Here is a 15,715-nt window from a genome sequence, read left to right as displayed (position 1 = left end):
CCCCTTCTTTCCTTCTTCTTTTATCAGAATATCTTTGCCTCGATCCCTTGTCCCTGCCCTCCATGTCACTTTGCTTCTCTTCTCCCCACAGGGGCTGGGGTCCATGGCACCCCTGAACATACATATTGTTGTCTAGGCTGCATCAGCAAGCATGTGGCTTCTACTTGTTATACTTCCTATCCATATGCACTGTGCTCTGTGGCTAGCATCAGAATGTTGCATGGAGAAAAGACACAAGAAATATTACAGCTTTGCTGATAGGTGAAGCTAGCCATGAGTGCTATGAAGCCAGGCTGCTTTAATTGCATGCGGGTCAGATTCCCACCCAGTGCTTTCATGGGAAACCAAGTCACAAAAAGAAAAATGCCTTCTCAACTTCTCCTCAGCCATTGCTGTAGAACTGGTGGCTGATTTGCACTGACCTGATTCTGCAGCCAGGTGCCGCATCGAGCAGGTTTTGGATTTCTGGCTGAAAGAATTTACCAGTGTCTAACCTTTGTGCCAATGGTGACAAGGACTAGTAATGTAGCAGTACTAAACTCCAAGAGAAACGTTAACTGCACTTTTACAGTGACATATGTGTATGACAGGGCTATTCCCCCTGCCACACGCACTTATATGGAGTTTATATCTTATTTTCCTTGCAGCAAAAGCCATTTTGGTCCATTGTTCTCAGAATGAATGGCTGTATTTTCTTGGTGGCCTTTGGACAAGTCATACAAAACCTACAAGAAGCAGCAGTAGGTCAGTGCTCTCTAATGTGGCAGAGGAAAATCCATCCATGTTCTAAGAAGGGGCAGCAGCCAGGTCTGGATGTTCTCCATATGCACCAAAAATGAAAACAGTCAAACTACCAAGGACATCAGGACTGGAACTTAGCTGCAAAAAGAGAAGAGCAGGTGGGTGTGATACAAGAGAGTTATAATAATAATTAAGAGGAATTTTATGGTAGCAGAGGGTTATGGAATCCTCGATTGAAAAAGCAATATTGTCAAAGGGCTCAAAAACCATACGTCAGATGCCCAAATCATGTTACTTATAAAAAAAAAAGAAATTAGAATCTTATTTCCATTCTGAATTCTCAATCTTTTGGACTCACATTCTCCAGCTTTCTTTCACAATGATGCAGCCTGGAAACAAAATACAGAAGCTCAAGAAAAAAAAAAACACACCAAGTAATACACCACAAATTCCGCATCATACCTCTTTCCTTCATCTTGCTGTTTAATTTGTCTGATGCCTATGTTGGCTGAGCTGGGGCACTGTATTCTCTCTCGGCTGCTCTGCATACCAAGCCTTGGAGAATAGGTAGTCTTCATTTGTAATTTAATGCCCTTCATCCTTTCCTAATATTTCTGAGCTTACAGTGAGATGACTGTCTTTTTCTAAGAGATTTAACCACCAAGTCACCAAATACACAAAACTAAGAGGGAGTGCTCCTACCCATTTCACTATGAACCATATTCTGCCCTTGATTCCACCTATATAACCACTGATACCAAGGGTGTTGCCTGGCAATAACAATGGGTAGAATTCCTCCACTATCAGAGACTTTGCTGGCTGACAGTAATCAGCACACATTGCATTAGACTGGTAGATAAAGAGTCAGGGAGTGCCACAAAGTCTTGGTCTAGTAGCTGCAAGTAATATAATCCTCTGTCTATTCATTACACATGTCCTTTATGCATGTTTTAATCTGTGGCAAAAGAGAGTCATAGGAGTGTTTCCTTTCCTCCCCAAGAGGAGTGTTATGATGAGGGGGCTGGATGAACACATTAAACACTACTGCTATGGCCCTTTTTCGTCTCCAGAGATGGTGGTTAGCAGCAGTGGTGAGGATTTATGGGCAGTGTTTGAGTCTGCAGCTTCTCTCATGGCTTATCTGGCCAATATTGGGTTTGCATGGTCGATTGCAATAACCACATGTTGGTCTATTTCTGAATTCTTGAGTCTTAAGAGTTTTTCCTTCTAAGACAAAGTTCTTTCGCATGACCTGCACATATACTATCAAAGGATCATGTGCCCCGTTGTAGCAATCGTCGCCTGGTATTTTGATCTGATGATGTAGATTCCCAGGATTTTGGGTCGATGTTGAATTTTTTCATGGTGTTTTTGCACATATCCTTGAATCCTAGATTTGGTGTTCCTCTTGTTCTCAACCCACATGACAGTACACCGAAGAGAATTTCTTTGGGAAGACATTCGTTACCCATTCTTCTCACATGACCAAGCCATTGTCGACTTCTGCTGTTGAGGATCACTATGAGGCTGGGTATGCCAGATCTTGACAGGACATCCACATTTGAAACTTTATCTTGCCAGTTGATATTCATAATTCTGCAGAAGCAGCGAAGATGGAAACTGTTCAATTCTTTTCTCCTAGTGGAAACTGTTCAATTCTTTTCTCCTAGGTCAAGTAGGTAGTCGATGCCCCAGAACCATATAGCAGGATACTCAATACACATGCCTGATAGATTAGTATCTTTGTTTTCACTTTCAGTTTAGGATCGTTCCATGCTTGTTTCATAAGTCGGCCAAAAATCGTAGCTGCCTTCTTGATTCTGACGTTCAGTTCTTCGTCCATCAATAGGTTTGCGGTGACAGTAGATCCAAGGTAACAGAATTGTTGAACTACATCTAATGGACTGTTGTCCAGAATGACATTGGTTTGCTGAGGTAAACCTTGAATGAATACAGCAGTTTTCTTCATGCTTATGTTAAGGGAAAACAACTTGCAGGCTCTAGATTGAGAATCTGTCAGTAACTGTAGCGTGTCTTCATTTTGAGCCATGAGAGCTGCACCATCTGAAAAGAGGAGTTCCCTGGTGAGGACTTTCTTGACCTTAGTTTTGGCCTTGAGTCTTGTCCAGTTGTAGGCAGAGCCATCTAATCTTGTGTGGAGAAATACATTGTGGCATGAATTTTGAAATGCGCGATTTAGTAGAACTGAGAAGAGTATGCCAACGAGGGTAGGGGCAAGAACACATCCTTGTTTGACTCCACTGTTTGTCGCAAATGGTTCCAAGGTAGACCCATCATATTGCACTGTTGCTTTCATGTTTTCATGCAAGGATGTTATGAGCTTGAGTAGGGTCGATGGGTTAATACTCTGTACAGTCCTAATCTAGTGACTTTCTCAAATGCTATGTTAAGTCCACAAATGCTATGAAAAACAACTTTCTTTGTTCTCTGTATTTTTCCTGTAGTTGTCAAACGACAAAATTATGTCCATTGTTGACCTGCCAGCCCTGAAGCCACATTGTGCTTCTGGATAGACTCGATCTGCGAGTTTTTGCAGGCATTTGAGAATGACATGGGCAAATGCTTTTCCTGTGATGCTCAGTAACGAGATGCCTCTGAAGTTGTTACAGTCAGTGTAGGAGTCCGGAGCTAGGGCAGGCCTGTAGCTCCGGAGGGGACTGCAGCCACACTGGCGGTCCTGGGAAGCCCAGCCCTTGGTTCAGGGCAGCACATCAACAAAAAGGGGTACAACACAGTGTATAATACAAACCCGGCCCAGCCCTCAGTCCAGGGCAGGGCAGCAGTTCACAGTTTATAATACAATCCCGGCCCAGCCCTCAGTCCAGGGTGGGGCAACAGTCCACAGTTTATAAGGCAAGCCCAGCCCAGCCCTCAGTTTGGAGTGGGGCAGCAGCACAAGGGTTATAGATCGCAGCGAGGTAGCTGCTCTGCTACGCATGAAACCCTGACCCAGAATCAGGTCGTCTACGAATGATTTAGCACCAGGTTCCCCACGAACATGCGGTGCACAACAGGTGAGAGGCGGTTCCCTTCTGCCCACACTCTGGTCCTGACGCGAATGGCTCTCCTCCAGATCGTCCACCTTTGGAGGCTCCAGCCAGTCGGTCATGTCCACGTCATTGGTGTAGTCTGGCGGCGGTAGCACAGTGGGCCCGCAGTGATCCTGGGCCTGGGGGCTGCAGGGGTCCGCTGGGGCTCCAGGGCCGGCCGCTCCTGGGGCCTTGTGGTCGCTCACCCTTGCCGGTCTGGCCGCATCCGGGGTTTCCTCCAAGGCGGGGGGTCTCCACCGGCGTGATGGTCCTGGCAGGTCTGGGAAGTCCGGGTAGTCCCCCTGGGGCGTCCAGATCCGTGGCTGCTCTAGGCCGCTGGGGGCTTGCTCCTCTGGCCTGGCCGGGCAGCGACAGGCCCTCTGCCCCTGGCGCCGGGGAGCTCGCGCAGGCGCCTACCTCCCTGCCTGGAGGCCCAGGCTTTAATGGGTCCTGAGCCCTGCCCTTGGCCCTTCTAGCCCTAGGCCCCACCCTCTGAGGGGCGGGCCACTGGTGTTCTGGCTCTGGGCCCACCCACCAGGGCCTCTGCCCAGCCTCCTCTGCCTCTGAGTCAGCAGGAGGCCATACCGGCTCACTACAGTCACCCTTGCCCCTTTGTTTTTATGGAGAGTGATGATGTTTGCATTCTTCATGCCATGTGGGAAATCACCTGCTCTCCAACATTTTAGGAGTAAATCACAGAGGAAGGGGAAGAGCACAGCCTTTTTTGCCTTCAGAACTTCAGCTGGAATTCTGTCATTTCCTGGTGTCTTTCGACTGAGAGCATCAAGACCTAGAGAAAGTTCCTCTACCATAGGCTCTGCATCTAGTTCAGACATTTCTGGAAGAGTTGGGATGAGGCTGTCAAGTTCAGGTTCTATTATACACTCGTGAGAGTAAAGACTTGAGTAGTGTTCCATCCATCTGGACATCTGCAGCTTTTTGTCTGTGACCACCTGTCCATTTGAATGCTTCAGTGGGGCCACTTTGATAATGTTTGGTCCGAGTGCTTTCTTCAAGCCATCAGACATGGTTTTCAGGTCACCCAAATCAGATGCCTTTTGAATATTAGAAGATAGGTCCACCCAATACTTGTTCGCACACTGCCCGGATTCTCTCTGAAGAACAGTTCTTGCATGTTGAAGTTGATCGCTTGTGCTTCAAGATGGGTTCTTTATGTTATTCAGATGTGCCTTGCGTTTGTCTTCAAGACGAGGCCTAAAAATGTCAGCATTTTCATTGATCCAGTCTTTGTTAGAGAATTTACATGTTCCAAAGGCAGATTTGGCACATTCATATATTGTATCTCTCAGCAAGGACCATGTTTCATCAATGGTTTGTTGGTCAGGTTTGTGTTCCATTTTGCGAGTAAGATCATCTGAGAAGACACAGCTTTTCAGAGCATCTATGGTACAGAGAGTATTGATTTTTAGCTTATTGCATTCCTTTGTTTCTTTGGGATGATTTTCAGTCTGATGATGATCAAGGAGTGATCAGTGTCACAATGTGCACTGTGATATGTGCGTACAATTTTGATGGCGTTAAGATGTTTCCTGCGTACCAGTACAAGGTCAAGTTGATGCCAGTGACTGGATCTGGGGTGATGCCATGAAACCCTGTGACACTCTTTCAAGTTAAAGAAAGTATTAGTGATGCAGAGATGATTCTGAGAGCTGAATTCAAGAAGCCTTTAACCATTTTCGTTCATTTTCCCAATACTTTGATGACCGAGGCAGACGGGCTAGGACTGATGGTCGTGCCTCACTCTCGCGTTGAAGTTGCCAAGGATGTACAGCTGTTCGCCAGTTGAATAACATTAAACACAGGGCTTTCTTAAAGAAACACATTCCAGTTTTAGCTCTTCGCTGTTTGTGTAAAACAATGTTATTCGTTTAAAAGCATTTCTTGATCTTTTTGATACCAGGGACAAGCCTACTGCATTAAGGGTGTCAGGAAGAGCTCAGGGACCAGTGCCAGTCCACAGATTGGTCATAGAGAAATGCTGGTTTAGAAAAGTCTAGAAAACTGATTTAACGCAACTCTATAACAATCGTGTCCCTCCTTTGCTGGATTGAGCAGAAATAGTCTTTTAAGGATACTCTTTTGGTGCACTAAGCAGTATCAACAAAGCAGGTACAGGATCTCAGCAAAGGTGACAGACTTGCTTATTCATGGCAAAGTGAAGCTAAACAGCCTCCCAATCCATTTACCAGGGCTCCCTCTGCAGAAACAACAAAAATAGCCAACAAATGTAGTTAATATTCAGACAGCACTTAGTCACTGAACTGTATCAGAGTGACAGAGAGATAGCAGTGTTAGTCTTTTTTTTCTGAACTGTATCACTGATTGTTTTGCCATTTCCTGACTTATTTTTATGAGGGAAGTCTCCAATCCAGCGAGTGAGGACTCACTCAGCTCATTATCCTCTGCTACTCCACTTTCTTATTCAAGGGGTTAAGCTTTTCATATCCTTGCCTTCTGCCATGAGAATAGGCACAGCCACATCAAGCCCACCTTAAGTCACTGCCTGTTGACCAGCTAGCAAGAAGTGTATTGGATGGCACCATCTCTGAAAACCAAAACCATCGCCTCCTGAGGCTGATTAAAAAAAAAAGAAAGAAAAAATCAAATCTAGATCCTGCACATGACAAAATGCACCCAGAACTTAACAGGGTAAAACAGAGTTGTTAATTTGACATGTTGTGATTGAGATTGACTGTCTTGGGTGTAGTACCTGTTAAGGGAACATTGGGTTGCATCACTTTCTCCCGAGTCCACAATTTAACTTTTCCCAGTTCAATGTTCTGTAAAGCAAGAACACAAAGAAGATAAATATAAAATATGCAGGCATGACTCTCTTTACAGAGAACAGAAAAGCAGGAGCTGTTGTATTCAAGCTTCAGATCTGTAGCTGTTACATACTGACTATTCAGCTATCTTTTTGTTTTAGCTAAAATAAATGTCGCAAGTCTACTGCTCCTTGGAAAAACTCTCAAGATACAAAACATAAATGTGTACAGCACTACAATGGAATGGTTCTAGCCATTAATTGGTAGCAGAGACTGAATGGCACATGATGCTAATTCTATTTTGTAAGAGTTCTGTCAAACTTTCTCAGTTATTAGACTCCCAAGCCCCACCTCCTGATCCCAGAGGTGATGTGGAGAGAAAGGAAAAGGTGGTGGTACCACTCACCTACGATATCAAAATGAAGTTCTTGGATTGTGCAGATGTGGAGAATTTGATCAATGTGTTCCTTGACCAACTCTCTATTTCAAAATAGAGAACAAGAAGAAGTCCTGTGGCACCTTATAGACGAACAGATATTTTACAGCATAAGCTTTCATGGGCAAAGACCCACTCATGCAGCTGATGAAGCAGGTTTTTGCCCACAAAAGCTTATCCTCCAAAATATCTTAGTTTATAAGGTGCCACGGGACTTCTTGTTGTTCTTGAAGATACAGACTAACACAGCTACCTGTCTGATACTATTTAAAAATAGCATCTCCATTTCACATCTCCTCCCAATATTTATTACTATTTATGATACTAATAAGCAGTACACAAAGTGGGTCTTTGCCACAAAAGCTTATGATGCAACAAATCTGTTCATCTATAAGGTGCCACGGGACTTCTCTTTGCCCTTGTAATCAGGGTCTTTTGATAACTCTCTATTTGGGTTCATTCTTCATTGGGGGAAAAAGGTGGTGGTATCAACGAAACCAAACCCCTCATGACATTAAAATATCCTGGCACTCACTGACTTGTCTGCATCTTTGTAATATGATACACACTCTCCTTTCCAACCTGCTTAACTATCTCCTTGCTTGAATGTTTGACACCGAAAGTACCATTTGCATGAAGATAAATGGGGCACTTTAAGTTTTCAGTGCTACAGTTTTATGCTGCCTGAAACCTGGGAGACATGGCAGGTTTGATTATACTTTGAACTCATTTGCAAGCATTTTTTTTTTTCACAGCGTAACTGTTTGGCTGTGGACACACTAGCTCCGCCTTTCGGAGGGGCTATGGTAATGTGGCACTTTGGAATATGCTAATAAGGTGCTGCATATTCATAGCAGCACATCATTAGCATATTCATGATAGTGCCGCATTAGCATATGCCAAAGTGCCGCATTAGTGTATTCCAAAGTGCCACATTACCACAGCCCTTCCGAAAGGAGGGGCTAGTGTGGCCACAGCCTTAAAGATTTACTTTTAAAAGAAAAATGAAAGCTGAGGCTGTGGTGAGCAAGACAGAAGGTTGGGAGAGGTCCTCGTGCACAAGTGCCGCCCCAAGTGCTCCTCACCCCCACCCACTTCCACTGGGATGAGATACAATGCCACAAGCAGAGGCCTGAACGAGTCCCATGCCAGGTGCTAGCCTGTCGACAGGGAACGAAGAATGCAACGTCCCCTTGGAGCAGAACCGAGTCAGGATTCTGCTGTAATTAATAGAAAGAGGATCCTTAATCAAGAGACAAATCCAGAGCTATAACTAGGGTGGGATGAGAGAGGCAGCTACTTAGGGCACAGGGCCAGCAGAGATGCAGGACTAGGTCCAGTAACTTCCACTCCCCACCTCCTGGATTGGGCCTGGCCACGTCATGCAGAGTCTGGGGCGTAGTTGGGGCTGGAAGGTATTGACCCCTCCCCTGCAACAGGGGCTCGAGAGGGGAGCATGGAGCTGCTTCTCCTGCCAGTTGTGCCTCTGGATGCTGCCTACTGGGTTCTAGTGTTGGCTGCCTTCTCCTTCTTCCCTGGCGTAGGCAGCACCCTGTTTTCTGTACAAAGGTGAGTGCCTGGGGGTTAGGGAATGGCAAGCTGGGCCAGACGGGTGAGAAGCATATCTGAAAGTGGGGAGTGGAGAGAAGGGGCAATCAATGTTCCCCCGACTCTTTTCCATCCATGTGCAGAATAAATTTTATGTGCAACAAGACACGTGCAATTGCGCACTGCCAGCAGAAACCAAACACCTACCTGTGGCTGCTCTGCTAATCAACTGGGTGGGATCTGAATCTCCTCTGGGTGGCCACACAAGCGCAAAGCTTATAGCCTACGCTGGTGGCAACGGAGCAGGAAAGGGGCTGGGATAGGATGGGAAAGAGGGATGAGGAGTGGGTGAAGGAGATGGGGAAAAGGACTGTGGGGAAAAGTGATGGGTCAGGGAGAAACGGGATTGCCATATCCAGCATCCCCTCAGCAAAGGCAGCAGCTGGGGCTCCCCTGCTAAGCTAGCCCACCCCCTCCCCCAGAAGTAGCAAGCCACCTTCAGTGGGTATCCTTGGTGCAGGTAAGTCCTCAGGTGCTCTCCAAACACCCCCTCTGGTACCCCTGCAAATATCATTACTAGCACAGAGACACCCCTCAAACATCACTCCAAGAACACAGTCATCCCTCCAACAACTCCTCCAGTTCCTCCTCACCTCGGGTGTGTCCTTTATTTAGGAATGTCATATAAGGTAACCCTATCAGTCAATCCTTCCTCACAGCCTTCATCTCCAGAGTCAGTGGGAGCAAGTCTACCCTGCCAGCAGCCACCTGCCTAGAGTGACCATATCTCCCTGTCCCATATACGGGACAGGGAAATATGGGGGGAGTGGCAGCTCCTCCTGGCTCCCACAAGCCCCAAGGAGCCAGGAAGGAGGTGGTAGCCACCCGCCCTCCCTGGGAGCCCAGGGAAGCTGCAGAGGCTGGCGCTTCCGCAGATGCTGGCAGAAAAGGTCAACGGGGTTGGGCTCAAATATGGGACAATTTGTCCCTTTTGAAAAATAAGCTGGGTTGCCTTTTTGGCGTCCCAAATACGGGATCATCCTGCCAAACACAGGATGGATGGTCGCCCTACACCTGCCACTAGTGCCTGGGCTTGGCACCAGGCTCACATGATGGAGGTCAGAGCTTGGGCGAAAGCCAAGGGGCTGGAGCAGGGCAGCCCAGGGAAGCCTCTGCTCTGCACACAGGGCGTTTGAGGAGAATGACCAGGCTGGTGAGAGGAAGGTGCCCAAGAGAGAGGAGAACTACAGGGAGCAGCTCATGGCAGCCAGGCTTCATGGGCAGAACCCAGCTCCACAGGAGCTTCTGGTCAGGGTCAGACTAGTTCAGGGCAGAGGTAAGAATGTCTCAGTGTCCAGAGGAATGCCTGGAAGTGCAGAGGTGGTGGGCTGGGGGAGAAGGCTGGGAACCAACAGCTCAGCTCCTACAGCACAGCCATGGTAGCTCCCACCAGTTTCTCATCTGACGGATCCACAGGAGGTGACTTTTCACACTGTGGGGCACGTTACCTTAGGGAGGCACGCCCCACAGTTTGAAGACCTCTGTGATAAATGGGAGGCGGAAATCATGGGTAGGGGAACAATGAGGCATGTAGATCCTGCAGTGAACCACTGGGCCCCCTGGCCAGAGCTTGCATCTGGCTAGCACCCCAGCTCTTCCCTCCCCCAGCATTTTCCCCCCAACTTCACCCCTGCCCCAGGTCAGATCCCAAATCCTCTGCACCCTTGCTCCTCCCAGACCCTCCTCCCAGAGTCCTCCCCCTTGGGCACCTGCCTTTTCCCCAAACCCTGCACTACAACCCCTTGGCTCAGATCACAACTCCCTCCTAGACCCTGCATCCCCATCTACACCTCCTTCTTCAAGTCAGATTATTGGATATGACCTAAAAACAATTTCATGGGCCATTTTTACAAATGCTAAAGGAAATGAGAAACTCCCCCGCTATGACATCACAATAGACACAGGTTTGAACTGGAAATTTAAAATCATGGATTTTACCATTTCCATTTGTAGTTTTATTTGTAAGTGCAGAGAATCCATGCTCTGCTGAGGCCCAGAATTAAGCAAAAATACCAAAGAGTCACTTCCACAAAATTTAAAACACAACAACCGAAGAAGAAAGTTTTGTACGGCACTTCTGTTAAAATTTGACGAAAACTTTAATAGAGGTAAGTAAGATCTTAACCTCATAATTCATTATTCCTTGCTGGCTATTTATCAGAAAATTGTCAATTCAATAACAAGCAGACCAAATCTTTTGTTAGTCTTTAAAGTGCTACTGGACTGCTTTTTTTTCTGTTTTGGTACCATTAAGCTGTTTATTTTTCTCTTTTCGCACCAAAAACTTTGCTTTTGCACTTAAAGAAATAAATTTAATTTTTAATCTAGCCATAAAAAGATGCATATTTTAGTTCAAGATGCCATGAAAACATCTGCTATATTTTTTAGTAATTGATTTTTTTACACCTCATTTGCTGCTATGTGAGAGACTCACACAACAAGGAGGAACTGACTTTACTGGATAAAGAGTGAAATTGACTATCTGTAAAGCACCCTGAAATGCACAAAGGAAAACAGGGATGGAGGAAAGGGGAAGGGATTCTCTCTCTAATATTTTATTTGTGTTGTTCTTAGACTATTTCTCTAATAGCAGGTGAAAAGAAAAGATTTATGCAAACAATAAACTTTAATATTATGATGATATCACTAATTATATAAACACTGATCCTATGCAGAATTCAATCTTGTGCCATGGTCCATGACAGCATTACAGACTCTCTGTTCTCAGGACTCTGACTTAATAATATTCATAGCTAACTGAAAACTGCCAGAATCTTGCCTCATTAACAACTGAATTTGCACCTCCTTCTCATTCTAAGATCTCAGAATGTAGTTTAAAAGATTATTAAAAGTACCTCAAGTAAGAAATCCAATATATCCAAATGAATGGTAAACTATGAAAATGGTTTATTTTAAAGCCTGTACTCAGTGGTAAGAAATGTGTTAACACTGGGCCATGGTTCTGAATTTATTCAGTTCCCTTCAGAACAGTACCACACTGTACCATGATCTATCCTGGGAACTTATGTCAGTATATCTATATTACTCAGAGGTGTGGAACACCCTCAAACAACAAAGTTATGCTGGTTGAACTCTTGGAGTAGACAACACTGTGCTGATGGGAGGGCACAGGTAGTTTCTTCACTAAGCACTGCAGCTGTGTCACCTGCAGCACAATCAGTGAAGACAAGCCCTGTGTGTGAGTGCATTTTTCTCAAGGCCGCTGACAGCAATCACAGAATCACAGGCACTTTCTCATGCTCCTCTACTAACATCATATATGCCATCATGTGCCAACAATGCCCAGATGCTTTGTATATTGGACAGACTTCTAACTCCCTTAGACAAAGGGACATCAAAACACTCCAGATCCACAAACCAGTTAGTCAACATTTTAATGGAATGGGGCATTCTGTCAATGACCTAAAGGTATGTGTGTTACTGAAAAAGAACTTTCACACCGTTCTTCAAAGGGAAGCAGCCGAGTTGGCTTTTATATTCAAATTTGGCACATTAACACGTGGTTTAAACCGGGACAGGATCTGTCTGAGTCACTATAGGGGCTCGTCTGCATACTTGGCTTAATCTAATTCTTGCCCTCCCCCACGCCCCTCCACTCTTTGATTTGCTCACCTTGATTATCTTTTTCTGATTTGTCCTCCTTACTTACTGTTTTTGGTTCTCTGTGCCTTAAATATTGAGTCTGGTCTGGTCTGCCTATGGTCTGAAGAAGTGGGTCTGTCCCACGAAAGCTCACCTAATAAACTATTTTGCTCGTCTTCAAAGTGCTACTTGACTGCTTTTTGTTTTGATAGTGTATAGACTAGCATGGCTTCCTCAATACAGAATGACAAGTGACCAGTCTGGGCTCTCACTCAAGTTGTATTTTACAATGGACAACCAACCGACTCACACTGTTTATAGCTTTTCCTATTGCCACTGACAGCTATCAAATAGGACAAGCAGAAGGAGGGGAAAAAAAAGAGCATGTAAGAGAGTGGGAATAAAGGAAGACTCATAAAGGCTACGTCTACACGTGCAGCCAACATCGAAATAACGTCTACACGTCCTCCAGGGCCGGCAACGTCGATTTTCAACTTCGACGTTGCTCAGCCCAACATCGAAATAGGCACAGCGAGGGAACATCTACACGTCAAAGTAGCACACATCGAAACAGGGATGCCAGGCACAGCTGCAGACAGGGTCACAGGGCGGACTCAACAGCCAGCCGTTCCCTTAAGGGGCCCCTCCCAGACACAGTTGCACTAAACAACACAAGATACACAGAGCTGACAACTGGTTGCAGACCCTGTGCCTGCAGCATAGATCCCCAGCTGCCGCAGAAGCAGCCAGAAGCCCTGGGCTAAGGGCTGCTGCCCACGGTGACCATAGAGCCCCGCAGGGGCTGGAGAGAGAGCATCTCTCAACCCCCCAGCTGACGGCCGCCATGGAGGACCCAGCAATTTCGACGTTGCGGGACGCGGATCGTCTACACGGTCCCTACTTCGACGTTGAACGTCGAAGTAGGGCGCTATTCCTATCTCCTCATGAGGTTAGCGACTTCGACGTCTCGCCGCCTAACGTCGAAGTTGGTGCCACTACTTCGAAGTAGCGTGCACGTGTAGACGCAGCTAATGAGTGAGTGGAGAAAAAGAGAAGGTAAATTCCACTTTCAGTTATACACATATGGCCCTAAATTAAGAAAACAGAACTGTGCCTAGTGTAAGCGAATACAGAAGTTTTTCTTCAGAAAGACAAAGGGAGAAGAAACAGGTAAATATTATTGTCAACTTGACCAAATGCTTAGAGAAACCAAACCCAAATAAAAAATTGCCTAATGTTTTGTTTCAGAGGAAACTCTTTCATATCCGGCATTCTCTTATCCAGGACTCTCAAATCACTGGCATTTTACCCAAAAGTAAATTTTAATTACATTTACTATAAATACAGTATAGTGAAAGTAAATATAGCAGATACATTAGAGCTGTGTCTACACGTGCACAAAACACTGAAATAAGCGGCCCTTTTTCGAAAGAGCGGGAGGAGTGTCCACATGCGTAACACCGTATTTCAAAAGGAAATCGAAAGAATGGGGCACAGACGTCGAAATCCGAACCTCGATCCCAGATCAGAAAGATCATCCCCTTTCAAAATACTAAATCGAAAGAGTATAGACGGTCCACAGTCCGCTTTTTTGAAATATGGGTCCACCGTGGCGCTGGTCAGCGGGAGCACAGGGCCACTCCAGCCAGCAACAACAGGGCTCTATGGTCCCTGCCCTCAACTGCCTTAAAGCTGCATGCACGCAGCAAACTTGTGGCAGGAAGCTGAGAGCGTGCTAGGAGCAGCCTCTGCATGTGCTCCAGCCCCAGCTCCAGCGCCACATTATGGCCAGCAGCCAGCCCCCCGGCGAGCCCCAAGGCCCCCCCTCCGAGCACCCACAGGGCTCCCAGGGAGAAAAAAGAAAAGGGCCCCCTCCTGGACAGAGCAGGAGTGTGGGACCTTCTGGGCCTGTGGACGGAGGAGGAGGAGGCCCTGCACAAGATGGGGGTCAAGCAGTGCAATGCCGCTGCCTTCGGCCGCCTGGCTCAGGGCCTCCAGACCAGGGACCACCCAGAGCGTACCACAGAGCAGGTACGCGCCAAGGTAAAGGAGCTGCAGCACGGCTATTCCCGGGTCAGGGACCAGACCACCTGCTCTGGGGCAGCTCCAGCCACATGCTCCTTCTTCCAGGAGCTCTGGGGCATCCTGGGGCCTCAGGACAGCTCCTCTACCCTGTCATTCCTGGACACCTCGGCCGAGGAGCTGCAGCTGGAGGAGGAGGAGCAGTCTGGACCGGGGACCCAGGAGGGTGAGGGGACCACAGAGTGGTTGAGTGAGGAGGGGGGACCTCACCATCGTCCTCCCCTCCTGCTCCTCCAGCCAGGCGACTGGGAGCCGGACATCCCCAGATGTCGCTGAGGGACCCTCCAGTATGTACAGGGAGGGGCACACACATGCTCCACAGGTGGGGGCGATGCACACAGGCCAGCCCCCACATGAGATGCAGCACCGTGCAGTGGCGCACCAGAGATGCCCAACACCTGCCCTCAGTGGACAGCGCCTCAAACCGCGCAGGGGCAGCAGCCGGTCAGTGCCGGACAGCACCTGGGGCTTGCACACCGCAGGCCGGGAAGGGCCACCTGCAGGAGAGATCCCTGGATGCACCCGCAGGCCGGGAGGCCCAGCCTGTGGCGGGGGGGGGGGGTCAGTGCCCCTGCGGGGGGAGTGTCCTGTTGGGAGGCAGGGTCCCCATGGGGTGGGCTCAGGTGGGTGGACAGGCCACAGCTGGGTCCCCTCCGTCCAGGGCACACTACTGACATGCTGTCCCCCTCTGCACACAACTGCACCATCCGTGGGCCGGGAGAGCCCTGCGCCATCCCTCGTCCTCGAGAGCCCCCCCACAGCCCTCAGAGGTGCCTGAACGCCACCCCACACGGCGTGCTATTGGGGCCGTGGCCGGAGAGCCCCCCACTGGGCTAAGAAGGACCCAGCCAGCCAGCCAGCCAGCCAGCGCCAGGCCGAGGTGGCCAAGCAGCACATGTGGCTCACTGAGGCTGAGATGTAGTGGCGAAGGGCAACTTGGAGAGGCTGTTGACCACCTTGGAGAGCATTGGCCACACCCTCTGGGACCATGAGGCCAATGTTGCCCACCTCCTGGCCCCCCAGCAGCTCCCCCCGCTGAGCTTGCTCCCCCTGCTGATCTTGCCCCCCCGCCCCCGCTGATCCTGCACCCTCCACCCCCAACAGGCCCACTCTTCAGCATTACCTGCCAGTGCTCCCCACACCCTCTCATCCCCGCCAGGGACCCTGCACCCGTGGAGGCAGGGGCTCCAGGGCCCGACAGGGCTCATGGCCTACCACCCCTGCCTTGGAATGAGCCCCCTGCCCCCCTCCAGGTTAGGTTCCCACCTCCTGTGCATAGGTGACAAGAATAGTCTAGATAAATGTTTATCTTAATGTTCACCGTGCCATGATGTGCTCTTCAGGGGGATGGTGGGTGGTGGATGTGTGGGTGTGGTGCTGGTGGGGGTGGGGTTGGAGGGGATGGTGGG

The sequence above is a fragment of the Carettochelys insculpta genome, chromosome 2, assembly GCF_033958435.1.
Source record: "Carettochelys insculpta isolate YL-2023 chromosome 2, ASM3395843v1, whole genome shotgun sequence".
In the NCBI taxonomy this organism is placed as follows: domain Eukaryota; kingdom Metazoa; phylum Chordata; order Testudines; family Carettochelyidae; genus Carettochelys; species Carettochelys insculpta.
This window is presented reverse-complemented; position numbering follows the sequence as displayed.